The sequence below is a fragment of the Dendropsophus ebraccatus genome, chromosome 5 (genome assembly GCF_027789765.1).
Source record: "Dendropsophus ebraccatus isolate aDenEbr1 chromosome 5, aDenEbr1.pat, whole genome shotgun sequence".
NCBI lineage: Eukaryota > Metazoa > Chordata > Amphibia > Anura > Hylidae > Dendropsophus > Dendropsophus ebraccatus.
This window is the reverse complement of record NC_091458.1, coordinates 8,413,731-8,430,945: the sequence shown is the minus strand read 5'-3', so window position 1 is coordinate 8,430,945 and position 17,215 is coordinate 8,413,731. Positions and strand designations below refer to the sequence as shown.

At 51.0% G+C, this 17,215-nt stretch overlaps 1 protein-coding gene across 7 annotated transcripts in view; it reads left to right on the top strand.

Moving 5' to 3' along the window:
- LOC138792249 (NACHT, LRR and PYD domains-containing protein 3-like) overlaps positions 1 to 17,215 on the top strand; it is a 250,482-nt gene that overhangs the window by 102,965 nt on the left and 130,302 nt on the right. The gene's annotated exons all lie outside the window — the stretch shown is intronic.

Here is a 17,215-nt window from a genome sequence, read left to right as displayed (position 1 = left end):
CGGACACAGGAGGATGCTGTCTGTGCCGGCTTCTTCCCCCGCAGAGCGGCGCGTGTCTTCAGTCTCCTGCGGGCCGTGCGCGATGACGTCATTTCATCGCGCGCCGCCTGCAGGAGAAGACTGGCACAGAGGACCTGGGACAGAAGAGGACATGGGCAGCGTGGGTTCGGAGGTAAGGTGAGTGGGATGTTTATTTTTTTTTATTTGGGGGTTAACTAGGCCACCAGGGACATGCCTGATGGGGGTTAACTAGGCCACCAGGGACATGCCTGATGGGGGTTAACTAGGCCACCAGGGACATGTCTGATGGGGGTTAACTAGGCTACCAGGGACATGTCTGATGGGGGTTAACTAGGCCTACCAGAGGCATCACTGGGGGGGTTAACTAGGCTACCAGGGACATGACTTGGGGGTTAACTAGACTACAAGGGGCATCACTGGGGGGGTTAACTACAATAGCAGGGGGACTAGGGGAACAATACTTTGCCTTGCCCCGGGTGCTGCAAATTCACGCTACTAACTGCCGCACACGGTATGCGGCCCTCGAATTATTTTATTAATGCCCGACCGGCCCTCGACATGGAAAAGGTTCCCCACCCCTGATACAGGCAGAGAGGAGAGAAAGCAGCTCCCCTGTGCCTTATGCTGCAGAGACATTACAGTGCCCCCCTCCCCCGTGCAGGATACAGGCAGAGAGGAGAGAAAGCAGCTCCCTGTGCCTTATGCTGCAGAGACATTACAGTGCCCCCCTCCCCCGTGCAGGATACAGGCAGAGAGGAGAGAAAGCAGCTCCCCTGTGCCTTATGCTGCAGAGACATTACAGTGCCCCCCGCCCCTGTGCAGGATACAGGCAGAGAGGAGGGAAAGCAGCTCCCCTGTGCCTTATGCTGCAGAGACATTACAGTGCCCCCCTCCCCTGTGCAGGATACAGGCAGAGGGAAGGGAAAGCAGCTCCCCTGTGCCTTATGCTGCAGAGACATTACAGTGCCCCCCGCCCCTGTGCAGGATACAGGCAGAGGGAAGGGAAAGCAGCTCCCCTGTGCCTTATGCTGCAGAGACATTACAGTGCCCCCCGCCCCTGTGCAGGATACAGGCAGAGAGGAGAGAAAGCAGCTCCCCTGTGCCTTATGCTGCAGAGACATTACAGTGCCCCCCTCCCCCGTGCAGGATACAGGCAGAGGGAAGGGAAAGCAGCTCCCCTGTGCCTTATGCTGCAGAGACATTACAGTGCCCCCCTCCCCTGTGCAGGATACAGGCAGAGGGAAGGGAAAGCAGCTCCCCTGTGCCTTATGCTGCAGAGACATTACAGTGCCCCCCTTTACAGTGCCCTGTGCATCCTGCATCTTCAGCTTACAGCCGGCCCGCAGAGGAAGGGATTCACTGCTTTAACCCTTCCCCTCTGGGCGGCCTGTGAGCTGAAACTATAAGGGCTTCATACCTGGAACGGCCGTGCTGCGCTGATTCCAGTGGTGCCGTTCTTTCACAGATCCGGGGCTCCGTTCCTGAGTTACGATCTATTTTCTGCATATAGATAAAATCACACAAGAACAGTTTAGATACACCTGAATCGCAGACCGTATCACACATGACGGGCGTATATGCAAAGCCAAAGAGATCCATGGGTTTAGATACACTGCCGCACTAAGGGGGCCTTTACACAGAGAAATTTATCTGACAGATTCTTGAAGCCAAAGCCAGGAATGGATTTGAGAAGAGGAGAAATCTCAGTCTTTCCTTTGACATGTTCCCTGTTTATAATCTGTTCCTTTGGCTTCAAAGATCTGTCAGATAAATCTCTGTGTAAAGAGTGTGTAGATGCAGGAGTTCAGCACAGTACCCATAATCTTGAGATTAGATGCAAAGGCTTAGAGGGTCTCCATAATATATGATATACTCGTATACTGGTCCAGTAGCTTCAGCTGTTGTAGGTTTATAGTCAGTATCATAGATTACAGGTTTAGATACACTGGAGAAACCTAATAGTCCAAAGTACTGACTCTGGGGGCGTGGCCTATGTGTCATACTGCCAACCTGAAGATGGACACTTCTAGGAGCTGTTTCCTTGGTCATTTTCCTACAATATAATGACAGAATTTAGAGCCCTGATGCTTTTAGATGTGATTTGTTTTATGTTTGGTTACATTTACTTCCTCCCTACTGTAAAATAACTGCGTATACTTTTTGGTGATAGGTTCTCTTTAAATGACGGCCATCCACTAAATTTGTGTGTGAACATAGCCTTACTGTGTTTTCAATCCACTCCTGGTTTTGTTGCAATATGAGGACCAAAATACTGTGTGTGAACCCAGCCTGATGGTGGAACATATGATCTCCTGGTCTGTCCAGGAAGTATTGGCAGTCAGGCTCCATTGTGTAAGTAGGGGGATTGTGGGAAAGTGTGTGCACTGCTGCATGGTAACAGCATGGCCACAATCCATAGAGGAAACCAGGAAGTGGTCAGATCCATGGGAGAGAAGAACATTACAGTGATGGAGGTCATGTTACCTATATACCAGCACATTTGTTCTCCCCTTTTTCTCCGCACATAAAAGTCCATGTGGATTTGGTATATGGGGACGATGACCGGCAGCATGTTCTGTCATTGTAGATTCTGCTGTGTATTGTGTTCATGGTATAGCGATGGGTTACAGGAGTATTCTCATCTCAGCTAACATAGTTAAAAGGGGTATTCCACTTTGGTAAAATACATATTGAATCATCCCCCTTCCTGGAGACTAACAATTTGTTCCATACTTGTTATTACCTTTTCAGTCTCCTTCCCCCCATTCTGAGCTGCTGCTTTCTGCTAAAAACACAGAAATCTGTTTGTGAGCAGTTCACTGTCTCTGTATTGCTCTCCCTTCAGAGACAGCTCATGTAAACACTCTCCCTGGCCAGCTGTCTCTGCACTATGTAATTGCTGGGAGGGTTAATCTGAGGTCAAGGTCACTGTTATTAGTCCCTCCCAGCATTACCGAGCGCAGAGACAGCCGGCCAGGGACAGTGTTTCCTGCCGATATGCCTCCTCTGCTTGGGGGATGTTACAGAACACATGCTGGTGCAAGGTGGGAATGGCACACCAGGAAAAGTAGTGGGGGCTAGGGACGAAAGAGCGTGGTGCGGCAGTCGCCATTAGGTCACGGAAGGCCTGTGTCTCCACAAGCCTAAACGGCAACATCTCTAGGGCCAGCAGTTTGGAAATGTGGCAGTTTAAGGCTTGGGCATGTGTGTGACTTGAGATATACTTGTACCTCCGGGTAGATGGACAATCGATGGGATGAGGCGCATGATGGTGCAGGAGAAGGTGCAGACGCAGGCGAAGTGGAGGTTGTGGAAGAAGGCCCCAAGTGGCCGAAACAGAGGCAGATGGGAAGGTGTCGTGGTTGGTGGTCAGGACTGCAGAAGGGGAAGAGGTAGTGGCGGCAACGCCGGGTGCAGATTGTTGTGCACTTGCTCTTTCCCACTCAGCCCAGTGCTTGGCTTCCCAGTGACGCAGCATGCCTGAGGTCGTGATGTTGCTCTTCTCAGAGCCCCTACTCAGCTTTGAGTGGCAGAGTGTGCAAACTGCTCTGAGTTTGTTATCCGCACACACGTTAAAAAAGCTCCACACCAAAGAGGATGTCTTCGATGGGGGGGCTTTGCATGAATGGCTGCTACGGGGAACATCTGGAGCCCTGCTGCCTCTGCCCTGTTTCCTCTCAATGGACCGTCCTCTGCCTCTAGCTGCCTTTTGTGGTGCTGCACAGCCCTCCTCATCTCCACTGCTTTCCCTACTGGACATCACCCCTGACCAGGTCGGGTCAGTGACCTCATCATCCGGCACCTCCTCTTCCACACTCTGCTTCTCCTCCTACCCACTCACCATAATAACAGCCTCCCCCGATGGCAACTGTGTCTCATCATCATCAATGACGATTTGATGTGCAGGTTGCTGATACACAACACCAAAGTCACCAGGAGATGGCGGATGCTCCAGTGTTTGGGCATCACCACACAGAAAATCCTCAGCTAGCTCCTGGGATTCTTTAAGTACTAGAATGGAGAAAAGGACCCGAAAAGAGCTCCTGGGAGTGGGCAATGGTGGCAGGTTGAGAGGAAGGAGTGGACTGGGTAGATGATTGGGTGGTGGACAAGTGAGTGGAAGCATTATCGCTTATCCACTTTACCACCTGTTCGCGCTGCTCGGACCCAGCACAGGTGTACCCTGGCCCCTGCTTAATTGTTCAATGAACCCAAGGATGCTGGATGAGCGTAATGCAGGCTGCCCCTCACCAGCACACATTGCATCTCCACTCCTGTGCCTTGTGCCCTCACTGGCATTTCTGCACCCCTGTCCCTTCACCGCTAGCCTTACGCATTGTATCCGTACAACGGTTTTCAATTGCGCACAGCACTCCAGGGTAGCACCATGGAGTAACCCTCTGGGGAGATAGGTGTTAGCGGTACCCGGGCTGCCACTGTTAGATGTTATGGTCACGGTATTGGCACGAGGGTGCAGGGCAAAACCATGGGAACTTGAGCAAGCGGGACCCCAGGACAATTCTTTGTTGCCCTTAGTCAAGGCACCAATAACTAGACCAATGCCAGGGTTCAGAAACAACGGAAGTTGTGCGTTTATTAACACGGTGGTTGTCAATAGCGACAGTCTCTCTGGATGCAACCAGGAATAGGCAAACTTGGGTACAACTGAGCAGGTGGGTGATGCTGCAATAGGCCGTAGTGTGATAGCGTTACTTTGGGTGAGAGGAATCTTAACGGAGAATGAGGGTAGTAGTTCCCTGAGAATGATGCTGAATCATTGCTGTTGATGATGAGAAAAGATAGCGACTTGAGAATGACACCCAGATCTTGAATAGGATGGAGAATCTTGAAGATGAGATGGAAGATGATGGTTGTTTCAATATCGGGGGCAATCTAGGCGAATGCCTCCTCAGCCGAGAAGGGCCATTTTTTTGTTTCTTTCTTTAGGGTGCCTTCACACACACCGGATCCGCAGCGGATTTCATGCTGCTCATCCCACGCAGCCAATCAGTGTGCTGCCCCGCCGCAGTCACTGATTGGCTGAGCGGGACGTCCTGCCGAGAACCCCCGAAGCAAGCCAGAGCGAGGAGGAGGTGATGTATGCTCCGGCCAGCGGGGGTTAACTTACATACACGCAGCGGGATGTCATTCCCGCTGCAAATATATATTCTCATAGGGATGCACTGACACTGAAATCCGCTGCGGATCCGATGTGTGGGAAGGCACCCTTAGAGGGTGTCTAAGTGTTATGCTTTTACACATGTAAGTGTTAGTGTGTGTTTTATGTACTGTTTTTACGTTTTGTGTCTGTGGTGTTTTTTTTGTTTGTTTTTTTTACACCGGGTTAGAAAAAGACAGAGGGGGATGCTGGTGACGGAGGGGGAAGGGTAGCAGGACTGAGGGGGATGCTGGTGATGGGGGGGGGGGGGGGGGGGGGGGGGGGGGGGGGGGGGGGGGGGGGGGGGGGGGGGGGGGGGGGGGGGGGGAGGGTGGCAGGACATAGGGGGATGCTGGGGGGGGGGGTGGCAGGACAGAGGGGGATGCTGGGGGGGGGGGCGGGGGGGGGGGGAGGGTGTCAGGACAGAGGGGGATGCTGGTGACGGGGGGGGAGGGTGGCAGGACAGAGGGGGATGCTGGTGACGGGGGGGGGGGCAGGGTGGCAAAACACAGGGGGATGCTGGTGACGGGGGGGGGGGGGGAAGGGTGGCAGGACTGAGGGGGATGCTGGTGACGGGGAGGGAGGGTGGCAGGACAGAGGGGGATGCTGGGGGGGGGGGGGAGGGTGGCAGGACTGAGGGGGATGCTGGTGACGGGGAGGGAGGGTGGCAGGACAGAGGGGGATGCTGGGGGGGGCAGGACAGAGGGGGATGCTGGGGGGGGGGGGAGGGTGGCAGGACAGAGGGGGATGCTGGTGACGGGGGGGGGGGCAGGGTGGCAAAACACAGGGGGATGCTGGTGAGGGGGGGGGCAGGGTGGCAAAACACAGGGGGATGCTGGTGACGGGGGGGGGGGGAAGGGTGGCAGGACAGAGGGGGATGCTGGTGACGGGGAGGGAGGGTGGCAGGACAGAGGGGGATGCTGGTGACGGGGAGGGAGGGTGGCAGGACAGAGGGGGATGCTGGTGACTGGGGGGGGCAGGGTGGCAAAACAGGGGGATGCTGGTGACGGGGGGGCAGGGTGGCAAAACAGAGGGGGATGCTGGTGACGGGGGGAAGGGTGGCAGGACTGAGGGGGATGCTGGTGACGGGGGGGGGGGAAGGGTGGCAGGACTGAGGGGGATGCTGGTGACGGGAGGGGGGAAGGGTGGCAGGACAGAGGGGGATGGTGGTGATGGGGGGGGGGGGGAAGGGTGGCAGGACAGAGGGGGATGTTGGTGACGGGGGGGAAGGGTGGCAGGACAGAGGGGGATGCTGGTGACGGGGGGGGGGGGGGTGGCAGGACAGAGGTGGATGCTGGTGACGGGAGGGGGGGGGGGGAAGGCAGGCTGGAGGGCGGAGGGGAGCAGGCTGGAGGGAGGAGGGGAGCAGGACTGAGGGGGATGCTGGTGACCGGGGGAGGCAGAAGAGATGCAGGGAGACTGCTAGCAGCACGCTAGCAGGATCTCCCTGCATTCACTGCGACCAGCGGCACCAGTAGTGGATTATAATAGGGGCGTTTTGGGCAGCAGCCCGGGGCCCTGAGCTCCTGGGGGGCCCATGACCACCCAAAAAGACTTATACTTTCAGTGGTGTACTGTCTCCTGGCTACACTTCTGCCATGATTTGCAAAAAAAAATCACTTTTTTAATGGCAATTTTGCACAAATCAGGGCATCATGACATTATCTGTCCTGTACTATGAACGCCAGGCTAGTGCTACCATAGTTACAGTGGGGTGGGGGGGCCCAGGCTAGGTGAACAGCCCGGGGCCTATGGTAAAGTTAATCCACCCCTGGGCGGCACGTGAGCACTTGGGGGCAGCACGGGAGCACTTGGTGGCAGCGGGCAGACCCTGAACCGGGCAATGTAATTCATGGATCCCTCCCTGCTCGCCTCAGGATCGGCGAGCAGGGAGGGATCAATGAATTACATAGCCCGGTTCACCTGCGATTGGCCGGCCGGCGGTAACCGGCCAATCTGGACGATCGGGCACCCCGCAGCAGGACAACTTACCCCCGAGGCATGAGGGTGATTGGCAGTGTCACCGCCAATCACCGCTGAATTCCTGGTCACCGGCATCACATGACCCGGAATTCACATGCATAGCCGTGATTGGCTGGCCAGCCAATCACGGCGATCGGCATCACGGGTGGGGGGGGGGGGTCAAACTTCTCCCCTGGAGAAAACCGCAGCCATCCTCCTGCGATCGCCGCGTGACGTAGCGATCATGGGTCCTTAACCCCTAGACGACCCTGGACGTAGGGTTACGTCATGGAAGTCTGTCCCCAGACGACCCATGACGTAACCTTACGTCATGGGTGTTATTCCCGCTATAAAGCGCGCTCCGGAGCGGAGCGCGCTTCATAGCAGGTGGGGGCCGGCTGCAATCAGCAGCCGGGACCTCACCGGTAATGACACGCTGCAGTGATCGTGCTGCCGTGTGTCATTAACGGCGCGACCGCAGCGTTTAAGTGTAAGTGACAGGGGGAGTCCCCTGTCACTTACCGATCGGGACCCCCGCAGTGTGACTGCGGGGATCCCGATCGTTGAAACGGACCGCCGGAGGTCTCTCACCTTCCTCCGTGCGGTCCGATCGGCGATCTGCTACACTGAGCCTGCACAGGCAGGCTCAATGAGCAGAGCGCCGATAACACTGATCAATGCTTGGCCTATGGCATAGCATTCATCAGTGTATAAATCAAAGTAGTGTATGTACAAGTCCCCCAAAGGGACTTCAAAAGTGTAAAAAAAAAAAGTTCAAAACACTAACACACTACCCCAAAACCCCTCCCCCAATAAAAGTCTAAATAACCCCCCTTTCCCATTATATAAATAAAACATATAAAAATTAATAAATAGATAAACATATAATATACCGTAGCGTGCGTAATTGTCCGATCTATTAAAATATAACAAGCGTCATTGCGACCGGTAAACGGCGTACACGAAAAGAGGGGAAAAAGTGCGCAGATTACCGATTTTATGTTACATTATATATTAAAAAAAATCATTAAAAAGTGATCAAAACGTCCGATCTTCACAAATATGGTATTAATAAAAACTAGAGATCATGGCGGAAAAAATGACACCCCATACAGCCTCATAGGTGAAAAAATAAAACCGTTATAAGCGTCACAATAGGCCCATTTTATTAATATTTAATTGCCAAAAAAAAGGATTTCATAAAAAAATATATAACATTAGAGAATCTGTGTAACCTGCATATGGTTGTGTTCGGACTGACCTATAGAATAATAGTGTCATGTCGCTGTTACCATATAGTGCATTACGTAGACACAGGAACCCCCCAAACGTTACCATATTGCATTCTTTCTTACGATTTCACCTATTTATATCTTCATAAATAATATATTTGGAATTCCATCATACATGTTATGGTAAAATGAATGACGCCATTACACAGTACAACTATTCCTGTAACAAATAAGCCCTTACATGGCCTGTAGATAGAAAACTGAGAGTGCTGGAGCTCTTAGAAGGGGAGGAGGGAAAAACGAAAGCACTAAGATCAAAATTTGCGCAGTCCACTGGGTCATTTTGGGCCTGGTCCTCAAAGGGTTAAGTGACAGGGATACTGTCATTATTTTTTTTTATTTTTTTTTTCATTATTTTTTTTTTTTTTTTGTTGCAGAAATCAATCGTCCAGGCGATTTTAAGAAACTTTGTAATTGGGTTTATTAGCCAAAAAATGCATTTTTATCATTAAAAAGCAGTTTGAAGCTCTCCCCATCTTCATTGTTCTCTATGGAGAGGGGAGAATTTGAGGATCCAAACAGGACAACAAAGAGTTTATGTATAGCTACATCACCCTCTATCTCCTCTGACAGTCAGCATTCACCTCTCTGACCTCTGAATACCGACTTTCACCCAGCTCTGTTGTGTAATCCTTTGTTCTCTGTTGCCGTTGATACTCCCTCCTCCTCCTTCCCCCTCCCCTCTCTATAGAACAGACAGGGTTGTGTCTGGTGCAACAAGTCACAATTTCCTGATTTTTTTTTTGCAGTGGATGGAAAAGAGGAGGGGGGGGACCTGGGAAAAGGCTTTTTAAATGCAGATAATGGCATATTTGCCCAATAAACCCAATTACAAAGTTTCTTAAAATCGCCTGGACTATTGATTTCCGGGAAAAAAAATACGACAGTGACTCTTTAACCCCTTAGTGACCGCCATGCTGCCTTTTCACGGCGGCCACTAATGGGCCTTTTAACGGCGGGCGCATCGGAATAAATTACCGCCCGGTGGCGGCTGCGGGACGGTTGATCAGCGGTCAGTGTGACAGCTGACACCCTCCTGTAACTGACCGGAGCGGAGGATTCTCCGCTCCGGGCAGTTTAACCCGTTAAATGCCGCTGTAAAAGCATGACAGTGGCATCTAACGGGTTCCGGTATGTACCGGATGGCGCCGTGGGTCACTTACATTTTCGGAGGTCCCGCGGCGCTGTCCGGTTCCTTTGACGTCTCCATGGTAACTCCGGGGGCCTAACGAAGGCCCCCGGGCTTACCATGGATAAGCCATCCTGCTGACAGGGGTGGCTGTGCTACTGCCTGTCAGCAGGATGGTCACACTATACAATACACTGTACTGCAGAAGCAGTATAGTATATTGTATACTGTGATCTAAGTGTTACACTAGTGTACAGTAATGTGCACTAGTATAAAAAAGGAAAACAAAGTGCACCAAACACAATCCCTCCAGCCACCCCCCATAATAAAAATGCATTACATTCCTCATACACTATAAAACATTACATAAAAGTGATCAAAAACACAAATCCTATACATATTTGGTATCGCTACGTCCGTAACGACCCAATCTATAAAACGATATCAAAAATTATATCGCACGACACACGCTGTAAAAAAATAAATAAAAAAACAGTACCAGAAAAGCAGTATTTTATCAATCTGCTTTAGAAAATACACCATAAAAGAGATCAGAAAGTCATATACATATAAATCTTGGTATCAATAGAAACTACATATCTTCCCGCAAAAGATAAGCCCAAAACCTGCTCTGTCGCGCAAAAGATAAGAACGCTATGGATCTTGCAATGTGGCGACAGTTTTTGTGGGTTTTTGCTAGGAAGATAGTTTCCATTGCGCCAAAGTGGTAATAGTTAAAAAAAACTACACAAATGTGGTATCGCCGTAACCGTAGTGACCCAGAGAATACATGTATTATGTTATTAGTGACCGCCAATACGGATTTTTACGGCGATCACTAATGGGCTCTATTCTGCTGCCATCAGCTCTTTATGGCAATGGTGCAGAATAGTGCAGCAGCGCCGGTAATGCTCTCAGCTACCGGAGGTCGCTGAGGGGTTGGGGCAGAGTGTGGGGTCAGTCCCGGCCAGTCCCCGCACCGACGATCGCCGTTATTACCAGTATAACGGCAGCCACCGGTAACGGGCACTGCATGCTTTCATCTCCTCTCACCATTAATCCGCAGTGAGAGGAGATGAATACATGCCCCCCCTGTCCCCCCCGGAATAACCTTAGTGTTCACAGTGATTAATTCCTTAGGGTACAAACACACTTGCCGTATCCGCAGCGAGTTTCTCATCACCTGGTCCCGACTATACATCACCTGGTCCTTCACTAATTCCAGGCATGTCCCGCTCAGCCAATCAGTGCGACGCCCCACCGCAGCACTGATTGGCTGAACGGGCAGTGAAGACGTCGGGAGCCCCGTAGTCGGGATCAGGTGATGTATAGTCTCCCGCGGCCGGGGAGTTAACGGGGCGAGCTGCGGACAAACTCGCAGCAGGGATGTACATCCCTGCTGCGAGTTTGCCTGCTATTGAGTACACATGGCCGGGATCCTCAGCGGGTCTCACTGCGAATACACAGCCAAAAACTCGCTGCCGATACGACAAGTGTGTTTGTATCCTTAAAAAAAGATCAAACTCTCATTTCTCTCCATTACCAGAGGTGGCGGAGAGCATGGGGCAATGATCAGGGACTAGCCGATGTGGTCCTGGCACAAGTGATCAGCGGTATATACTATATACCACTGATCACTTGTTCCAAATGCTTCCTGCACTTTTTGTGCAGTCACCAAAAATCATTGGTGACGGGATAAAAAGTCAAGTGCCCCGGATTACCTGTAACCACCCTGCATTACCTATAACCACTCCGCATTACCTGTAACCACCCCAGATTACCTATAACCACCCTGCATTACCTATAACCACTCCGCATTACCTATAACCACTCCGCATTACCTGTAACCACTCCAGATTACCTATAACCACCCTGCATTACCTATAACCACTCCGCATTACCTGTAACCACCCTGCATTACCTATAACCACCCTGCATTACCTATAACCACCCTGCATTACCTATAACCACTCCGCATTACCTATAACCACTCCGCATTACCTGTAACCACCCCAGATTACCTATAACCACCCTGCATTACCTATAACCACTCCGCATTACCTGTAACCACCCTGCATTACCTATAACCACTCCGCATTACCTGTAACCACTCCAGATTACCTGTAACCACTCCGCATTACCTATAACCACTCCGCATTACCTATAACCACCCCAGATTACCTATAACCACCCCAGATTACCTGTAACCACCCCAGATTACCTGTAACCACTCCGCATTACCTGTAACCACTCCGCATTACCTGTAACCACCCCAGATTACCTGTAACCACCCCAGATTACCTGTAACCACTCCGCATTACCTGTAATCACTCCGCATTACCTGTAACCACCATAGATTGCGACAGGCTACCCATAACCACTACAGATTACCACAGATTGCCCGTCACCACCCCAGATTGCCCGTCACCACCCCAGATTGCCCGTCACCACCCCAGATTGCCCGTCACCACCCCAGATTGCCCGTCACCACCCCAGATTGCCCGTCACCACCCCAGATTGCCTGTGACCCCCCCCCCCCCAGATTGCCCGTCACCACCCCAGATTGTCCGTCACCACCCCATATAGCCGGTAAACACCCCCAGATAGCCGGTAAACACCCCCAGATAGCCGGTAAACACCCCAGATAGCCAGTAAACACCCCCAGATAGCCAGTAAACACCCCTTGATAGCCCGTAACCACCCCAGATAGCCAGTAAACACCCCCAGATTGCCCGTAACCAAACCAGATAGCCAGTAAACACCCCCAGATTGCCCATAAACACCCCAGATTGCCACAGACTGCTAGTAACACCCCAGATTGCCCATAAACACCCCAGATAGCAAGTAAACACTCCCAGGTTGCCCGTCACTACCCCAGATTACCTGTAATCTCATTAAAAAAAAAATTTTTAGCACCTGCTCTATTCTAATCATCGATACTAGCTGCGGTTTTGCACCAGCAAAATGACGCTCCTTCCCTTCTTAGCCCCGCTGCGTGCCCATACAGTGGTTTATGCCCCCATATGGGGTACCATTGTACTCAGGAAAACCTGCTTTACAAATTTTGCGGTGCATTTTCTCTCCTGTTTCTCGTGAAATTGAGAAATTTCAAACTAAACAAACATATTATTGAAAAAATTCATTTTTTCTCCTCTCGCCCTATGACGGCACCCCTGGAGAGGACCACCTCCTCCCATTGGACAGGAAACAGGACCACTGGACCTTTAAAAGAAGCGCTCCGCCCCAAACACACCAGTATCTGTTTCCTGTCCCATGGGAGCAGGTCAGCAGGTGGTCTTTCCACCTGCATACTGGATTCTTTTTAGATTGAGCTGAGGCACCCGGCTTATACCTGGCCGACATCCTGAGCTGTGTAAGACTCCGCTGCTGGAGCCACGGCTGAGTCTGAGTCCTAGCCCCCACACCTCCAGAAGAGGGTCCCTGTGCTCCCCCGGCGCCTCCAGGACCTGGGCTGTGGGTCTCCGGCTGCTTGCCTGCCTGAGAGCCATGGCGTGCGCGCGGCGCGCACGCTCCGGCGGCCCATGTGACTTGCGGCCGGGTGCGTGTGCGCGAGCGTGAGGACGTCACTCGCCGGGACGGGGTCGCGGCCGGATGACGTCGGCCCGGGCTCCCTGTGAGTAGGGATTACCCGTAGGCCTTGCCGTCGGTATCCGGGCTGCGGCCTGTCGGGGGGCAGGATTGCTTCCGGGCACAGGAGGGTGAGCCGCATCAGTGCCGCGGCAGGGGGCGGGGCCAGCCAGCTCTGACATTTTTTTGGCGCCAGATTTAAAAGTGGACGCAGGGCCTTTGCTCTGGGTAGGTCCAGGATTATCTGGTGTACTGAAGTGCTTCCCTTGTGGTGGTACTCTGCTGTGGCTCCTATCTACTCTGCAAGTGTGTGTCATGGAGTCCCTGGGCGCTGAGACATCTGGAGACCCTCAACCTGTGGCTGCTGCGGTATGGTTGGGTAAGTGGGGTCCCCCCCCCAGTCTTATCATCTATGCTTTTTTTCTAATGCATGATTGTTTGTTATACACAGGAGGAAGCTAAGAAATCTAGGAGTAAACCTAGAGAATGTCCTATTTATAAGAAGCGTCTCAGTAGCGCTTATAATAAAACTTTGTGTGGCGGATGTATGAACAGGGTTCTGGATGATCAAGGGCCAGCATTTTTGAGAAGTATGAAGGGGTTAATTAAGAGGCAAATTCGGGCCTCTCTCCCTTCTACAGCTACTCCTACCCCACCTACGGTGGTTATTCCTGTTCACGAAGCCCCAGTAGAGATTCCGGGGCCTAGTGGTGAGGCTCCCCCCTCCCAATATGATGATGAGGAGGAGGAGTTGGAGGAGGAAGAAATAGAGGGGGATGAACAATTGTCTGGCCTAGAGGAACCTGGAGAGCTTCCAAATACCATAGAAGCCTCAGGGGAGGATTCGGCTAAAAAGCTTATGCCGATTGAGTTGGTTGACAGTATTGTAAAGGCTGTGAGACAGCTATGGCCATTGAAGATAACCCTCAGCCTAAGACTATTCAAGACAGCATGTTTGAAAGCCTGGCTCCTAAACAGCGGTCTGTCTTTCCCATTCACCAAAGTATAAAGACTTTGATCTCCAATGAGTGGTCTCGCCCGGATAGAAAATTCTTTGTTCCTCGGGCTGTAAGTTCTATAAGACTCCAATCGTTCTTTCCTTCCCACAGTATTCTTTTATTTCTTTTTTTTTTTCAGTACAAAAGAAAATATACATTTGATATGGCGGAATCGGCTTCTTGGGACTCCACCACTGGGAAGCCACCACCGCCTCATTCAAACCTCTTATTGCAACAACTTCGGTTGCCAGGGCGACAGAGGTCTGGCTTACACAACTAAAAGAGGATATCAGATCCGGTGCTAGTAGTGGGGAACTGTTATCAAAATTTCCTATTATTGAAGGTTCAGTAACATTCATGGCTGAGGCTTCCGCGGACGCCCTAAGGTTGTCCGCCAGATCAGCGGCTCTTTCCAACTCGGCAAGGAGAACCTTATGGCTTAGAGATTGGAAGGGTGATGTAACCTCTAGAGCTAAGCTCTGTGCTGTTCCCTGTCAGGGCGATCTCTTGTTTGGCTCAGCTCTGGGAAAAAGTTCTAGAAAAGGCCTCAGACAAGAAGAAGGGCTTTCCACTTGTCTCTAGCCAGACAGCCAGACCTTCCAGAGGTAGAGGCAGAAGAGGCAGAGGTGGCACTCAGCCTGGAAGAAAGTATTGGAGACCCCCCAAGAGAGGTAGAGGTCTCATGTTCTCAGGGGGGGACACCTCTAAAAAGCCGTCACAATGACGCCAGATTCCTGTGGGAGGGCGACTTCAGTTTTTCTGTTTGGAATGGTGTGCAATTTCAAACAGTGCTTTTGTTTGCAATATAATAGAGTATGGCCTTAAAATTTCTTTTTTGTCCTCCCAAGGAGAAAGATTTGTTATCACCAATCTTACCTCTAACCCTGATAAACATGCGGCTATGGTAACAGAAGTTAAATCCTTGTTAGACAAGATAGTCCTAATACCTGTACGAGATGAACAGAAGGGCAGGGGGTTTTATTCTACCCTCTTTTTTGTTAAAGAACCTAATGGTTCGTTTCGAACCATTATTAATCTCAAACCGCTTAACCAGGTTCTTACTTATGAGAAGTTAGGATGGAGTCAATTTCATCTGCTATCCTAAACTTATCTCATAATTGTTTTATGGCAACAATAGACCTTAGGGATGCATATTACCATATCCCTATTCATCCGGATCACCAGAGATTTCTTAGGGTGGCTGTGAAGATAGATGTATCAGTTTGCCACTACCAGTACACGCCCATGCCCTTTGGCATCTGTCAGGCTCCCAGAATCTTTACCAAGGTCATGGTGGAGGTTATGGCACACGTCAGAGAAAAAGACATTATCATAATCCCATACCTTGATGATTTTCTTATTGTTGGTGATTCTGTTTCCACAGTAGCATCTAACATTAACTTGGTCGAGGAGATCTTCGCTAAGCTTGGATGGGAGGTGAACAATGAAAAATCTAATAAAATCCCATCCCAATATTGCAAATTCCTGGGGATCTGCCTAGATTCTGTGTCCCAGAGATCTTTTTTACCCGAGAGTAAGATAACCCTTGTCACTCAGAGGGTTCAGGGTCTGATAGATAACTCACAAGTTTCTATTAGAGGAGCCATGTCAGTTTGGGTCTGCTCACCTCTTGTATCCCTGCAGTTCAGTGGGCTCAATACCATTCAAGATCTTTACAGGCTCAGGTACTAGAGGTCTGGAATGGAAATAATGACAATCTGGACGATGTATTTATTTTGTCTCCACAGACCCTCAGGTCTCTATCCTGGTGGACAAAGAGGGACAATTTAGACAAAGGACTGCCATGGAACATTCAGGATCTGCTGACAATAACAACGGATGCAAGTCCTTACGGATGGGGAGCTCACTCAGACTCCCTGGTGCTCCAAGGGGTCTGGAGCCCAGAACACTCCAGAGACTCGCAGAACACGAGAGAGCTAAGAGCAGTGTTCCTAGCATTAGCACAATCCCTTCCAGTCATCAGGGAAAGAAATGTAAGGATCCTCACAGACAATGCCACCGCAGTAGCGTATCTAAACCATCAAGGGGGCACAAGGTCAGTGGAACTAATGAGGAGTGCGCATTTCATTTTCAAACTTGCAGAGCTTCACCTTCTCTCCCTGACAGCTCTACATCTCAGAGGGGTGGACAATGGCAGAGCGGACTTCCTAAGCAGGCACCAGCTCCATCAGGGGGAGTGGGAATTAAGTCAGGAAGTGTTTCATCGGATTGGTCAGCTATGGGGAACCCCACAAATAGACCTGTTCGCCTCCCGGCAGAACAGAAAGTTCAAAGCCTTCTATTCCCGATGTCAGTCAGACAGACCACTAGCCCTGGATGCTCTAGCACAATCATGGCAAACAGGCCTGCTATACGCCTTCCCTCCGATAAGGCTCCTGCCCCGAGTAATCAGGAAGATCAGGCAGGACCAAGCAGAGGTGATATTGATTGCCCCATTTTGGCCAAGGTGGGTGTGGTTCACCTGGCTACGCAAGATGTCAGTGATGGATCCTTGGGTTTTGCCAGAGCAAGTGGATCTCCTGAGCCAGGGCCCAGTATATCACCCAGGAGTAAAGAACCTCCATCTAACAGCCTGGCTTTTGAGAGGCAGCTTCTAAGAGATCGTGGTCTGTCGGAGGAAGTGATATCCACTTTGTTAGCCAGTAGAAAGAGAGTCACCTCGGACATCTATTTCAGAACCTGGAGAACTTTTCTTAAGTTCGTTGGTCACCCGGTTAATGTCTTGGAGCCACCCAACATTCCGTTAATACTGAATTTCCTTCAGGAAGGTCTCAATAAGCATTTAAGACCCAGCACCATTAAAGTGCAGGTGTCTGCCTTAAGCGCTCTTTATGATTCTAGACTGGCAGAACACCCTTGGATCAAGCGTTTCATTAAAGCAGCAGTGAGGCTTCACCCTTCCATTAAGAGCAAGCTTCCACCTTGGGATCTAAATCTGGTCCTCTCAGGATTAACATCAACCCCATTCGAACCAATATCAGATATACAGATGAAATTCCTTTCCTGGAAGATGGCATTTCTCCTAGCCATTACTTCTGCAAGGAGG